Below are 16,275 nucleotides of genomic sequence, written 5' to 3' on the forward strand. Positions count from 1 at the left end.
CCCCCCCCCCCCCCCCCCCCCCCGCATTACTGGCGGGACCAAATGGTTGTGTTTTCTTTATGTCCATAGACATAGCCATTTACCAGCAATTTCTCCTCCAGGTTTACTTGAGCATATGGGGAAAGAATACATAATGTCGTTTGTATTAAAGACTACAACCAAACGAAATGGCCAAATGGAATGGCTAAAGAAATCATGATCAACTCATACAGTGTCTTGGCCAGGGACAGGCAAGGAGCCTTCCTATCCTACTTCTTAGCTTTTCATTTGGGAAGCCTCTGAGGTACAGATTCTGCCCCAGCCCCCAGAATTCCCCGGCAGGTTTGAGCCGCAGTTGCCCACTGTAGTGACCCTGCGTGGCGCCTTCAGCTCAACAACACGTCCTTCCCTCCTTCCTTCCCTTCCTCGTGTCACTTCCTCACTCTCTCCCTTGACAGTTTCCTGAAACCACCTCCCCAGGAAACTACGAGACGATGTCATACCCAGCTGTCCTATCCTTAGGGACGTATTCGCAAGTGATTTGCACCAGAAACCACAGCAGGGGCGTTTCTCGTGTCCGGGACATGAACACCACGGGGGGTCCACCATAGCCTACCCGAGAAGACTCCGGGCCACCCTCTTGCCAGTCCCAGCTCGTGTGGTGTCAGACCTGGTTGGCACCGAACTGTCTTCCCAACAGCTGGCTTCTTATTTCAGCTTAAACGAGCTCCTGCTCGTCAAGGTCTCCTGCTCTTTCAGTCTGGCCTCCAAGTCAACGCTCTACGCGCACCTTTTGTGATGTGAACCTCTCTTCCTCGGAAAGGACAGTCAGGTGAAAGAGAGGGTGTCTCACTTGGTTCGACCTCTGACTCCTGATTTTGGCTCAGGTCCTGATCTCACGGTTCGCGAGTTCGAGCTCCGCGTTGGGCTCTGCGCTGACCGCACAGAGCCTGCTTGGGAATCTCTCCCTCTCTCCCTCCCCCTCCCCCAGCTCTCTCTCTCTCTCTCTGTCAAAATAAACATTAAAAAAAATCAAGTGAAAGAGAAAAACTAGGCTTAAGCTCAAATGTCATTTCTGGATCTCTTGAGGTTCCTCTTGGCTCTGAAGGAACAGGAGGGCAAAGGACTCCACCCCAACGTCATCTGGTGGGGGCGGGGGGTCTGCGTCTCATGACAGATTCAAGCCTTCCCACATGCCTGTGTTCTGTAAGAGGTGAGGCTGGGATTTGGTGCAGAGAGTAAGCCATGGAATCTAGGCCCAGGCTGACGAAGAACACTTCCTACAGGTGCAGAGAACAACAACTGAGGTCCCGCAGGACGTTGCCCAGGTGACTTGGAGGAAGCCCCTGGCTACCTGAGAACTAGTGAGAGAAAGCAGCTAAGGGCTTCCGCAAGTTTTTAAAACCTCCACTCATGCCACTGTCAAGGATGGCCTCACAGGTGTCTGCTGAGCCCCTGTCACAGGATGAGAGGCACGTTTCTCCGGAGAGCTTCCCCCAGTGGCGATTCTTGGGGAACATGGCAAAGGTAAATACTCAAAACCCAGGGGGCAGGTGGTTCTTTAGACAAGATCATGGAGGATGCTGGTTGGTGTGGCTCAGAAGCTTCCCGACCTGGTGGTTACGAGTGAGGAAGGGATCTCTCCTCTCCCTTCACCTCTGTCTTCAGGTTTTAGAAGCTTTGTACTCCAGGGGCCCTTTTTTGGTGGCAGAAAATGGAAGTCCTGTGGCATCACCATGGCTCAGAAGTATGTGAACAAGGCTGCTGCCTTACGAGGTGGGGAGTGCGGAGACGTGGGTTCGAAGAGAGCATCAGGATGCTCGGGGATCGGTTCGAAGAGAGACTCGGATGCTCGAGGATCTCAAATCTGGATGCCTTGCTCCCTCCTTCCGTGCTGAATCCTGTGTGTATGAGTGTGAGTGAGGCTTTGTGTAAAAAAAAAAAATGAAGGATGGGAGGGAACTTTCGCTTTGACAAGGACAAATTGCCCCTGCTGCTCTCTCTTCCCACTGGGCCCTCTCCTGTTGTTTAGAAGCAGGAGAACGAGAACACAGTGTTCTACCTCTGCAGTTGTAGGCTCATTTGTTAATTTGAATCCAGTTGCTAAAAAACAGGCACCCCTAGGGGACACTTGGGCAGCTTTCAAGGACCTTGCAGCTTTGTGCCTTTACACTGGTGGCCTGTGCTCTCAGACTTTCTTGTTCTCTTTTTTGTTCTGTAGTTCTCTGTTCCTTGCTTTTCCGTTTCTTTAATATGTAAGTTTTATTGCAACAATGGACTGGCAGAGAAGCCGGGGTTTGCAGCTTGGTATTTGCAGTGGGCGGAAACCACCCCGGGCTTCCTGTTCCATGAAAATCTAGATGCCCTCGAGAAACAAAATGAACCAGAAGTCAATGGGGTCTTTGTGGAGAATCAACCTGTAGAGAGCACAGATTTTCTGTTTTGACATCTTACCACTCTGACCTTGCCTTATTCCATATCACCCAGGGGAGGCAGAAGAGTCTAGCATCAACGGTATGGACTTTATCAGCTACATGTGTATTTCTCTTGGGAAAATATTTAACTTCAGTGTCCTTATAAATACGTAAGACAGTAATATCTTTCCCGGGTAGTTGTGAGGATTTAATGAGATAACGTGTATAAAGTACTTAGAACAGTGCGTGACACAGAGGCATTTGAGTATCATCGAATATCGATTATCATCGAATATCAGGTGTTAGTTGATGCTACTCTTTCTTTGCTTTCTATTTGGCATATATTGTCTTTCAATTAATTATTACAGAGACTCCATGGTGTTTTTTCTCCCCAGTTTCTCTACCATGATATCTGATGGGCATCTTGAACGTAAATCATCTAAAACCTACCTCTGGATCCTTCCTTTATTATTCTCCATCTCAAAAAATGACAACCCCATTTTTTCCACCCCACCCCCCCCCTTTTCCCTTGTGTCCTGTATCCTCTTCCTTTCATTATCCGTTATCCAATCCATCAGCAAATCGTCTTGGCTTTACTTGCAAAATGTATTTGGAGCCCCGCCCCCTTTCCCCACGTCCACGTCTGAGCCCTGGTCCTGCGATGTCAGAATGGCTTCCTACCTGTTCTCTCTGCGTCTGCCTTGTTGCCCCTCCCCCAAGTCTATTCTCAATAAAGCACAGTCGATTCACACCCTCAGGTGGTGTCCCATCTCAGAGAAAACTGTATTTTCCTTACCGTAGCCTAAGAAATCTATATACATGTTCCCCTCTTGAGTTCCCCTGCACAAATCCCACATAATTTTTTAAAAACTTATTTATTATTGAGAGACAGAGAGAGAGCATGAGCAGGGGAGGGGCCGAGAGACGGGGAGACACAGAATGTGAAGCAGGCTCCAGGCTTCGAGATGTCAGCACAGAGCCTGACGTGGGGCTTGAGCTCACAAACTGAGATCATGACCTGAGCTGAAGTCGGATGCTCAACCAACTGAGCACCCAGGTGCCCTACAAATCCCACATAAGTTTACCTCCTTGTCATCATGTCCTATTACTCTGGCCCTGGGTCATTCCCCTCCTGCTACCACACTGACCTGCTAGCCTCTTCTCCAACACACCAGAGACTCAGCACCCACTGCCCCCTTGTCTGGAATGCTCTCCTCCACATCTTGCCTCGGGCTACTAGTACCCTGACTTCTGAGAGGCCTTTCCTCAAATGTCTCCTTCCCTGTAAGACCCCCTTTGGCCACCCTATTTAATATCATAGCCCCCCCCCCCCACTCTTTATCTACCTCTTGTGCTTTACTCTCTACATACCATTCATCACCATGAAGCCTATCTTTATTTTCTGTGTCCACAGATAAGATGTAAGCTCTAGGAATTTGTGTGTTAGGGGGGTGGGGTGGAGAGGAATTTCTGTCCTGCTCACTGTCATATCCCCAGTACTTAGAACAGCATCTGGCAAATAGTAGGCACTCAATTAATATTTAGTGAAAAAATGACTACGTTGATTTACAGTTTATAGACGTGACAACAGAATCTCTGAGAGCTCATGTAATTTATATCACTGGGCATCAATGAATACAAGGCCCATGTGAACCCTCCTCTGCTCCACTCTCAATCCTGGTATTTTACATTATACCGTTATCACTGTGGTTATCTATCTATCTATCTATCTATCAATTGAGCAACCGATCGAATGATCTATGTATCTCTCTATCTATCATCCATCCATTTACCCACCTATCTGCATATATGTATCTCTGTATTCTTTTTTACCCTACTGCCTCTATAGTGAAAGAAAGAAATAAATGTTATGGACTGAATTGTGTCCCCCTCCCCCATATTCATATGTTTAAACCCTAACCCCCAGTGCCTAACCCACAATGTGATTGTATTTGAAGACAGGGCTATAGGGGAGGAAACATGATTGTTCCTCTCCCCTTCTAAGGTCTTTGCTGAGACTCCTGCAATAAAAGATAAACAAGAGAAAGACAAACAGAACTTTGTTAACATGTATAATTCATGTATACATGAGGTACCTGGGAAGAGTGAATAACTCTAAGGTTTAGAATTCAGATTTAAATACCATCTTCGGCTAAGGATAAAAGAAAGAAAGGTGCATGGAAGCCAGTTATGGAAACCTTGCAAGAGAGAGTAAGATTTGTAATGCAGATTTAAGCCAGTGCCTTCTCCACTGATATGGTCTCAAGTTGTCTCTAGGGATTAGCCTTTAGGGAGGAGGGGAGGGACACCTTCGTAAATTATGTCCTGCTTCAAAACAAATAGAGGGAAGGCAGAGAAATTTTCTTATACCTGCTTCTTTTCAGTTGCATTCAGCTCAAAATAATCCTTATGCCAAAGTGGTTTCTTTTGCCACCCTTCAGGGCCTTTAAAGAGGTAATTAAGGATAAATGTGGTCATAAGAGTTGGGCCTTAATCCAGTATGACTGGGATATGAGACACCAGGGATATGTAAGCACAGAGGAAAGGCCATGTGGGGACACAGAGAGGAAGGAGCCATCTGCGAGCCAAAGACAAAGGCTTCAGGAGAAGCCAAACCCGCTGACATTTTCATCTTGGACTTCAGCTCCCAGAACTGTGAGAAAATAAGTTTCGGTTGTTTCAGCCACCCAGTCTACGGTGCTTTGTTCTGGTAGCCGGTGTTGATGAAGCTAGGGAGGCAGTAAATCTGCGTGCCCACTATGCGCTTAAAAGAAAGGAAGGGAGATTAAATAGTCTAGAGAAACAATAGGCTTTGATTTCCATGATCAAAAAGAACCACACGTGGGTAGCTTGAGCCAATAAGCATTCCACAAATGCATGTTTGTGGAATCCACGTACAAGTGAAATAGAAAGGGTTGGAAGGTAACCTGCAAGTGGTTGCTCTCGAGCTGCCACGTATGTCTTCTTTAAAGCATGGCTGGGAAATTCACAACACATGACGAAAATCCAGTTCTCTCTCCCGCACATTCGTGTGTCCTGTATCTGTGATTCATGACGCCTGTCCTTTCAAATGCAAGATGGCAGGCTGTGGGCTCCTCTCCAAGGCACCTCTAACTCAGTCAATATGCTATTTTCTGGAAAAGAATATTTATCGTTTTAACAGCTGTACTTCTACCTTCTTGGATTAAAAAAAAAAATTACCTGCATTCACAAATGACTTCCAGGGATTGGAAAGTAGAGCGTTGAAATTCCCAATTTAAAATATTCTACAGGTTTTACAAAACTGTCCCCAAACCGCAGGAGTTTTCCATTCTGGCTACCTCCGTATCCCTGGAAGGTTTGGGGAAATCAATAGCACTTGTCAGCATCCAGAGTTTGCCTGGGGGTTGGTCCAAAATTGTGTGTGTTTATGGCAACGCCCAGTGAGGACCAGCCTCCTTTACGTACCTGCTGGCCCAAGGAGAGCCAGTACCTACGAGATTCAGAACTCTTGGCAAGTTCTCCTTTAGTTTTCCTGAAACTATTTGTCTTCAAAGAAAGATTTGCTTTTGAAGGGTTGCTGATGATATTGCAGCGCTAAGCTCCCTGGGTTATTTGTTTTTGAGATTGCATATAAACTACTAACATTATTATGACACAATTACCAGTAAGTAATCATCCAATTGCCATAAACATGTCCCTCTCAAAATATTGCAAATTAATATTCATGCTTTCCTCAAATCCACCATTCTGAGCTAATGCGTGCCCACATAGTTCATCAAAATGTATATATGTTTTTTTCCCAGTGAAAGGAAGACTTATAGTTCAGTTCTTCATCTTGAGGTATGGGAAGATTGTTTTGACGGTAGCATTAGTTGCTCTGAGAGACAGTTTCCCTGTGAAACTGATGCAGCCACGAGAAATGAACTATTGCTTCCAGGGAAAGCATTTGCACTCCCTTAGAGCTATATTGTTCACAAAGCCTTTATAGTCATTCAATCCTGGCAGCTGAGAAGTCACGGCAACTACATGAGCATATGTAATTGTCATATGTGATGATAATCGTATTTGTAATTCTAAGAGTTGACGGGTTGGTCGCTGCGGAGTGGAGATCCTAGAATCTCACCATGAATAAATCGCTGTAGAGTCCTCTCCCCAAACCTCATAAATCTACAGAAAGCAAAGAAGTCCCCAAACATGCTAGGATGTAGAAACATGAAATGCACAAAGATGATTGGACAGTGAAATCTGGACCGAAAAAGTAATCCTAAGATGAGTTAATAGATTTTAAAATTGAATGTAAGCAAACTTAATTTCACTGTATACAAAGCATCAGATAGTGATACTGTTTTCTGCTAATCCAACAGGTTACATCAATGGTGATAATAATATACTAGCTAAGCCTGAGTTGATTCAAATTAAGGAAGTGATTCTAAAGCCCTGAGACAGATTTTTGTGTATCAAACACATATCTATAAATGCTTACACACCGTGGTGTGCTGGGCTGGTGAATGTTTCACAACTGGTTCTCTGAAAACTGAAAAAAGTCCTATTTTATAGCCTGTTTCAGTTTCTGTGGTATAAATACTCTCACCATGGCTGACTTCAAACTACCATCACGACATCACTGAGCACAGACTTGGGAAGAAATGTGAACAACTGGCCATGGTGAGCCAGAACGCGATGTGTCTAGCCTAGGGCTGGCCCTGCAGCTAACTACAAAATCGTGGAGACAAGTGTACTCAGTGGGTCACGTGACTTTGAAATTAACAAGTCTGAAATAAAATGTAACACATGTTGCTCTGATATTATATAGAGGGTCACTGGGCTAAAGAAGAGCATTGAGAAGGAATCCTAGCCCCAGCACTGTGATTGTGCTACCCCCGTCCTTCTGGAGGTAGCGAGACTTTGTGCAAATGATGTGGGATATGAAGTGCCCCAGGCCGGGGTTTAAATCTGCTCTGCTACTCCATAGCTGCAAATCTGTGGATGAGACCGTTTCTCCTAGCCTTCATTTCTTCATTTGTAAATGACGATGCTAGAAGCCTCCATGGATGGTTATCCTGAGGATTAGTTATAAAGCACAAATCTTCTAACAATGGGCTTGGCACATGGTGGGTTTTCGATATTCTTCTATTCTTTATTGGAGATAGTTGGGTTGCATTATATTTTAGGTTTCTCTCAATGTGTAAATCTCAGAAAAACATTCTATTATGTAGATTTTATTGGACAAAAGATGTTACAGTCCCAGGCATTTACAAAGTGTTTAATAAATACTGTTACTGGATGGATGGATATTTGAGATTCATATTATCTATTGTTTCTTCTCAAGCTAAAAATCTGTGAGAGGCAACTTTGACTCTTTTCTCTTTTTCCTTTTTTTAAAAAATGTTAATATTTATTTACTTTTGAGAGAGAGAGAGAGAACAGGGGAAGGGCAGAAAGAGAGGGAGATAGGGAATTCGAAGCAGGCTCTAGGCTCTGAGCTGTCAGCACAGAGCTGGACGCGGGGCTCGAACCTACGAACTGTGAGTTTGTGACCTGAGCTGAAGTTGGACGCTTGACCGACTGAGTCACCCAGGCGCCTCTCTTTTTTCTTTTTGTAAAACAATCATTCTCCACATTAAATAAGCTACCAGGTATTGATGATTTTTATCTCTTAAATATTTTTTAAAAACCTGTCCCTCCCTCTTTATCTCCCTATGCTGTGCTAGGTCAGTTCATCATTATCTCCTAATTGGTTCTCTGCTTCCTGTCTTGAACACCTCAAAACCATCCTTAACAAGATGGTCTGTCTCCAACCCAACATTCTAAGCAATTTGAGGACAAAGATTTATTTAACTTATTTTTGTCTCAAAGTCCAATATAGCTCCTGGCACAAAATATATGCTAAATAAATGTTTATTTTATTGCATAATGAATGATCCAACTTTTGGGAAAAGTAATTGGCGTAGTTTTTTTGTGTGTTGCAAATTTTCTTCCAAAGTGGCCTCACCTATGTTTCCTCATGTGTTTTCTCATATGTCATCAACTTTGTAGACCTTCCTACACTGTAGGACTTGTGTTTCAGGACTATGTACGGATCTAGATATTTCATGGCACCGTTCCTGCGCTGTGAAGCAGGGTATGCTATGGCCTGCCTCTGCTCCCCGGGCCCTGGCTGTTCTGGTGCCATCTGTAACTTTCCTGAGGATGCCCTTTCTCTCCCTTGGACTCTTTTCCATTCAAGTGAGGCTCTTTAGAGCCAGAGGTTACTGACAGAGCAATTAAAGTTTACTTCCTTAAATTAGTGCAGATTGGGCTAAATTTTACAGGGTCAAGGTTGAATACACTGAAACTTTATATGACTTTAGCTATCTGGAGTGGATTTCCGTGAGCCTGAATGAAAGCCAACATGTAAAGACAGAATTCAAATTAGGTGCTTCTGTTCCTTTTCTTTGGATGGTATCTCTCAACATGTCAAAATAATGCTGTAAAGGTGAAAATTCCAGTAAAAGTAGAGTAAGAAATTAGCATAAGTGAAAGATTGACAGTCACTCACTTCTTCCAAATTCTGAACATCCAGAATTACTAAATTTGGGATTTTTACTGTTGGTTTTACATACACACACACACACACACACACACTCACGTACACGTACATTCTTCCTGTCATTTAAGTAATCTCTGCACCCAACATGCGGCTCCAACTCATGACCCCAAGACCAAGACTTGCATGCTCTAATGACTGAGCCACTCACGAACCCCCTTCCCATCATTTAGAATTTTCCTTTAGTATAAGAAGTGACCACTTTTTTTTAACCCAAACTGCTTTGGTTTGGAACAGACTCATGGACTTGAAGTTACACACCCATAGTTTGAATCTGGGCTCTGCTGCTTATAGGTGTGTGCTACTTGAGTAAATCACTTAACTTTTCTGAATTTCAGTTTCCTCATCCAATATCAGTGGTAAGCATGAGGTTTTGGTGAGATAACATATGTATGCCCTCCATCACGGAGGGTCTTGAATACAATTGATGCCCCAATAAATATTAGCTTCTCCATTTTCCCAGTGAGATTAGGGAACTCTGTTTTTACTGCCTGAGACTTATCTTCATTTTCTCCACTCGTATAGACACCAGGCTCCCATAGATTTTCCCTTCTTGTTCTTCCATAGCCCTTACGTGCTTCATAACCATTAGACTGTTAAACTGTGGTGTATTTCATTGTTGTGAATCGCACCACTGGTCTGTGTCTGTGTGTTGGTGCTTATGTACCTTCTCTTCTCAACCAGATTTCAGAGGTCATGTTTATTTATTTCAGTATTGTCCTAGAGGATTTAACAAACAAACCAATCGGTTTCAGGATGCGCTGAAGTGGTATTTGATTGACTTTAAACTCTGAGAGGGGACCAGTGAGTGATGAATTAACACTTCGATTTCTGAATGTCTTTAAATAAAAAAACCATCCATTCTAAATCATTTCTACCCGATGGCAAAAAGCGAAAATATCAAATACGCAGAGGAATCTCTTCCAATTCATTGGTTCTGCTTCTAAGATTTTTACTATATAAAACTAGAGAATATTCTGTTTTCATTTAGTTGTTCTTTAGACAGCTCTGTGCTAGGAACCAACGGACTGAAGCAAATGGAACACCCCTAATATTTTTTGCTACCCATTTTTGCCCCATTTATGCTGTTTGTGTTTGGAATCAAATTACTGCCATCAAGGAAACCGCTAAGAGGGTCTGCAATAACACGGTGCTATAACGGGTTTGGATTTCAAAAAAAATTATTTGCTAATATAGGACAATGCAGTCACCAAGAGCTGTGGAGAGACACAGCCGCCTTCCTTTCCTTCAACCTGACATTTTCTTGATCAGACTTGACATGGCAAGATCTCAGATCCGATATATTGGAGAAAGGATTTGGCACCGTTGGCTAGAGTGGGCAGAAAAAGGGAGCCAGGAGCTGAAATGATTATTCAAGGTATGGCAGGAGCAGAGTTTTCTGTATGCAAGCCAAATGAAATTATTAAGGCTAAACTTCTCACTCAGCACTTAATAGGTAATCAATTTTCACTACCAACAGTGGAGGGTAAAAACCAAGGAAGGAATAATAATGCTGCTTCTTTACATTTGTGAAGGGCTTAGAGGGTACAAAATGATTTTACCTGTATTATTTCATGGAGTTTTCACAGCAACATGAAACTGACCAAGACACTCATGCATACATGCCTTCATTCATTCATTCATTCATTCCATAACACCTATTTGGTTAAGTATTTTTGAAGCCATCAACTATATGCCAGACTGTGTGGTGAGCACTGGAGAGAGAGTGGAGAATAAAGCAGATAAAGGTTTTAGTGTCCTCATTTCAGAAATGAGGAAACAGATGCACTAGGAAGTCACATGAGCTCTCGAGGTCACATGAGAACATGCCAAGCTTGGAACTTAGTGCAGTGATCTGAATCTTGGTCCATAAACATGGTCATGTGGAAAATGGAGCCTACTCTATTTTTTATCACTCAACTTCCATATCAAGTTCCTGTCTCCTTGGGCTGATGAGGAAGTTAACATGAGATCTGTTGTCTACTCCCTCCTGGTTCATGTGAAAATTCCAGGAGCTTAGATATTTCCATGGCATTGGGAAGGACCTCTGTTCATTTGTGTGGTGATACCACCAATATTCTTGTCTGCTTAAAGACATCATGAAGGCAATGCTGTTCTGGGACCTACAGCCTTCCTCCTTTGGAGCCAGAAAGCATTGTGTAAATCCCTCTGTCTTCTACATTTCCTTCCCCACTCCTTCCCCACTGCTTCTCCCAATGTCCTAATCTCAGGAAAAGCCTTATCCTTTCATGTTTCTTTAATATGTCTTTTCTGTGCCTCCACTTACCCCCTCACTCTTAGGCTTGAAGATTTGGACACAAAAGCATCTGTGTCCATGGTATAGCTCACCTCATTCTTCTGCTGAGGCCAAGAACACACAGCCAAACACCTCTCCAAATGGGAGGAAGAGAAAGGGACCAATGAAGGCAGAAATCGTCATACGCTTTAATCCAAAGTAATTTAGTGACATACCACAGGAGGAGCAGATCAGGACAGAGCCCTGTGGAAACCGACCAGCATGTGAATAGCCTATTTTCCTATGATTAGAGCTACAAATGCAGAGAAATCTGAAAATCAGCCCTGGAAGACACTGGCCCTCTCCATGGAGTTGAGGAGAAAGCCCCTAAAACTCCCAGCTCAGTTCTGTAAGTCAAGACTCGGAACATGTGAGCAGCAGAGAAAGAATTCAAAGTAATTAATGGGATCGAAGGCCCTGCCTTACGGTTTGAAATTGAAATAATAAAACGTGCATAGTTTTCCCAAGCAATTATGAACTGAAAAAGATGAGAAGTGCCAGCAATTCAGAGCAAAAGGATGAAATGAAATAAGCAACGGGAAACTTTGTATGGGAAGTAGCTGGAACCCATTTTCACAAGGGAAAAACTTTTAGCCTTTGCGATGATTTCCTTTCAGAAGAAAAGAAAGTCAGTTGTGCAAAAAAATTTAAGAAAAATACTTAACATGATGTGACATGCACATCCCCAGACTTCACAGCCGGTAGGGACATTTGAGAACACATTAATAATAACATCCTGATTACGATGGTTCTCCTCCCTCTCGCTGTTTTGGAGCACTTGAGCCAACAATGCCTTTTTTTTTTTTTTCTATGAACAATAAGAAAGGGAAGCTTCCATTCCTATCGGGTTAAGTTATAAACCAACTATGGGCCATACTTCCCAGAGGCACAGGGTCCAAATCTGGGTTCTGTCCAGTCACGACAGCAGTTGTACCTGGGATAGTCCTGCACAGGCCCACCAGACGGGATGGAGTAAAATGAGGTAGATGCTGTGGCGGCGGCGGAGTGAGGAATTTGCTTCTATTATTTCCAAAGAGACCGCGCCTCCAGTTTGAGACTTTTCCCCGGGGCATCTTCAGTTATCGGAGAGAAGATTCGTGTAGGTCTTCTTGGCTTTTTCCTCTGTCTGTCCCTCACGCCTAGCATCAGAAGATGGCAGCAGAGATCGCTCTCTTCCCACCGCTGGGGCTCCTGTCCTATCTGCCTGGCAGGACACAAATGTTCACCAGCAAAGGCAGGGCAAAGTCCTTTGCAAAAAGCATATTGATTTCATTCAAAGGAAAATAAATTCATAAACCGTACGACTGTATTCATCAGTTCATTTGGGGGGAATGTGAGCTGGGCGGCATGAAAAAATAAAATTCCCAGTAGCGGGTTTCGTTTGTTATCTCTTCCATATGTACGACTGTAATGCTCGCGAGAGGGTGAACACTGCTGAATCTGACAGCTGCCTTTGCAAGTACCCTTGCTGAACCCACAACCACTGTGTGGAGCTGGTCCAGGGCTCCTACTGAGGCTTTTTTTTTTTCCATGTAAACCACATACTCCAAATCTCTGACCCAAAACACCTGCATGGATCCTGCCTCCGTTTCTCAGTTCATTCTTTCTATTCTGGCCCTCAGCCTCGCTTCATACCCTGGTCCTGAAACTAAAGAAACTCATTCTTGTCAGATTCTACCTAGAGACGTAAAGGTGAGTGTGTGTGTGTGTGTGTGTGTGTGTGTGTTTGGGGATATGGACTGGGTGACCTTCTATTCTTCCAATCACTAGGAAAAGAAAATTCACCCTGGTTTGTTGTGGTTTCTTTTCTCCTCCACTTTTCCATTCCCATACTTATTGTCCAAAAGGGTGTTCAAATTATGCAAAGTTACTAACCATAAGTTTATATAAAGCCCCGTGACAAGGTAACAAGACGTGTACATAACACATAAAATATTATTTTTAAACTGTTCAATTACAACAGAATACCTGACTAAGCTGACATAATAGTGGGGAATTATTTTTTTAATGTTTATTTATTTATTGAAAGACAGAGAGAGAGAGAGAGAATCCCAACCAGGCTTTGCACTGTCAGCCCAGAGCCCAATGTGGGTCTTGATCCCACGAGCCGTGAGATCATGACCTGAGCCGAAGTCAACAATCAGATGCTTAGCCAACTGAGCCACTCAGGTGCCCCAATAGTGGGGAATTATTATACCACCTGTTGAAAAAGAAGGTGGATGCAGGCTTGGTTAATTCATCAGCTCAGTGATGTCTGGGCTCTTTCCCCCACCCTCTTGTCTTTTGTCTTGTGGCTATAAGCTGTAGCACCAAAATCTCTACCCTGTGATATCTAAAGGGACACATAAAGGAGATACTTTCTCCCACATATTTCCATTTTCCAGGAGAAAAGAATCTTTCTTAAACAGCATAGACTTCTGCCAGGTCCCAGTGCCCCGAGCTAGGTCATGTGACCATCCTAATCAATCACTAGCATATTGGAATGGGTTTACTTGAATGGGTTTATGCCAGTTAAGATCCTTACCCTGGGCATGAGGCTACTTCCCTTGAACACACTGCCGAGACTATGTGAATAATACTGGGTTTCTTTCAGCAGGAAAGAAGTGTGACATGGCCACTGGATGGGCAAACAGCATGATGTGCAAAAGTGCATAGTTGCGGCATGAGAGTCTTACTCAAAAGTATCTCTAAAGAACAGAATGAAAGAGAAATCCTCCCAGCGGGCAGGACTCTGAGCCATACACCTGACTATTCACTTTGCCTGGAAGGAGACATGGCAAGTGGCATGCAGCTAGGGTGATTCCTGGGCAGTGGGTGGTGCTTTGGCTAGTGGTCCAGGACTTGGAACAAACAAGGTTAGAGCATCAGTGACAAGAACGTTTGGGGGATGAGATATGTGGATGGACAACTCAGAATAGGCACAGAATATGAATATATTAGTGCCCATCTGAATGCTACACAAAGGACGACTATTGAAGAAGGGGCTTTCAACGATCATGTGGCAACAAAACATGAATGCCTAACCTGCCAACAGCAGAAACTAAATTCACACTCCTGATATGGCTCCATTTTTTGGAAGGGACGGCAATTTGTCCTCGCTACAATTCTTCTGACAGCACTGCCTCGTGTGGATTTTTGAAGTGCCTCATTTACCATAATGAAATTCCGCACAGCATCTCTTCTGACCAAGGACCCACATTAGAAGGAAATAAGTATAGCAATGAGTTTATACCCGTGGAATTCATTGGCCTTATACATACCTATAGGTATACAAATGTAAGTATACATATACTTAATTCATTGGTCTTATACATACGTGTTTATCACTCCAAAGAAGTTGACCTAATATAGCAATAGAATAGCCAATTAATAACTTGGTCATAACACTGATGGGTGAAAACACCTTTACAGACAGGGGTGATATTCTCCAAGGTGCAGAGCATGCTGTGAACCAACATGTAATGTATACAATATAATACCTTCTCATAGGCAAAATACATAGATTGAGAGCCAAAGGGAAGATGTGATAGTAACTTCTATCACTGTTGCTCCTAATGATTCAGTAACAATTCAGGTTTGCCTCCATTCTTGCCATTTGGGCTCTATTTTGGCAGTCTTCGTTCCCAAAAGAAGGCCTCTTTTTCCAGATAAGTAACAAGACTTCCATTGAATTAAAAACTTATACTCTACCTGGCCCTTGGGCTACTTATGCTACTGAACCAATAAGCAGAAAAGGGATTACTATCCTGCACTTGCTGAGATGATGATCTGATTACCAAGTGGAACTAGAGTTGCCAGCATGTAATGGAACACCAAAAATAAACTGTAATATAAACTGTGGACTTTGGTGATTATTATGTGTCAATGCAGGTTCATCAGGTGTAATATATATACCTCTCTGGTGGGGGATGTTGATAACAGGGGAGGCTGTGCATGTGTGGAGGTGGGGAGTGTATGAGAAACATTTGTACCTTTCTCTCAATTTTTCTGTGAGCCTAAAACAGCTCTAAAAAGTCATGTCTTTAAGAAAGGTTAATGGAAAACTAGAGTCACCTAATATAGACATAGATCCTTCATGAGTAAAGGCTCGCATCACCTTGACAGGTAAAGCACCTGTTAGCAGAGGTGCCGAATGAGGGCAAAGGGAATATGGAATGGACAGTGAGAGAAGTAGGTTACAAAACCCCACTACGACCATGTGACCAATGTGAAAACAAGGAATGTATTACATAAGGAAGAGTTATACATATTTTAGCTATTTGATACTTCCTTGTTTTGGTATGTTTTCATTTATTATTACTTATTATAATTATTCATTATTGTTTTCACCTTTTCCATTGCCCCACTGTTGAGCATACAGTTTCTTAATTGTAACATATCCATATTTTGATATTTAAGGTTATACGTTACTAGAAGAGGAATAAAGATTACCTACGGAGAAATAAATTGAATCGATCTAAGACACGTGTCTTCTCTTTAGGGGAAAGAGTAAGTGCATCTTCAGTTTTACAAGGAAAGGTTGCAAGGCAAAAGCGTGATGTTGTTATTACCTTTACTCAAAAGTTACATACGGATAAAAATGGTGCACAGCATTGCTGAGAAAACAAGAGTGGACTGTGGCTGATTGTCTGTTTCCTTTGAGTTAATGATTTCATTTCATTTGGATACATAAAGAGAAGTAGGATTGCTAGATCACATGGTGTTTCTATGTTTAATTTTCTTGAGGAACCTCCATACTGTTTTCCATAGTGGCTGCACCAATTTATGTTCCCAACAGAATAAGGGTTCCCTCTTTTCCACACACTTGCCAGCACTTGTTACTTCTTGTTTTTTTGATTCCAGCCATTCTGACACGTGTGAGATGACATCTCATTGTGGGTTCGATTTGCATTTCCCTGATGATTACTGATGCTGAGCACATTTTCATGTACGTCTTGGCCATTTGTATATCTTCTTGAGGCAAATATCTATTCATGTCTATTGCCCATTTAAAAATGTTTTTCTTTTTTAAAAGTTTA

At 42.9% G+C, this 16,275-nt stretch overlaps 1 long non-coding RNA gene across 2 annotated transcripts in view; it reads right to left on the reverse strand.

Annotated features, from left to right (window-relative positions):
- Positions 1-16,275, reverse strand: part of LOC125909282 (uncharacterized) — a 30,045-nt gene that overhangs the window by 1,616 nt on the left and 12,154 nt on the right. For both annotated transcript variants that reach the window (XR_007453640.1, XR_007453639.1), the window contains one exon: positions 5,321-5,527. This is a non-coding gene — a long non-coding RNA (uncharacterized LOC125909282). The remainder of the gene's footprint in view (positions 1-5,320; positions 5,528-16,275) is intronic.

Source organism: Panthera uncia (genome assembly GCF_023721935.1).
Source record: "Panthera uncia isolate 11264 chromosome B3 unlocalized genomic scaffold, Puncia_PCG_1.0 HiC_scaffold_1, whole genome shotgun sequence".
Classification (NCBI taxonomy): Eukaryota; Metazoa; Chordata; class Mammalia; order Carnivora; family Felidae; genus Panthera; species Panthera uncia.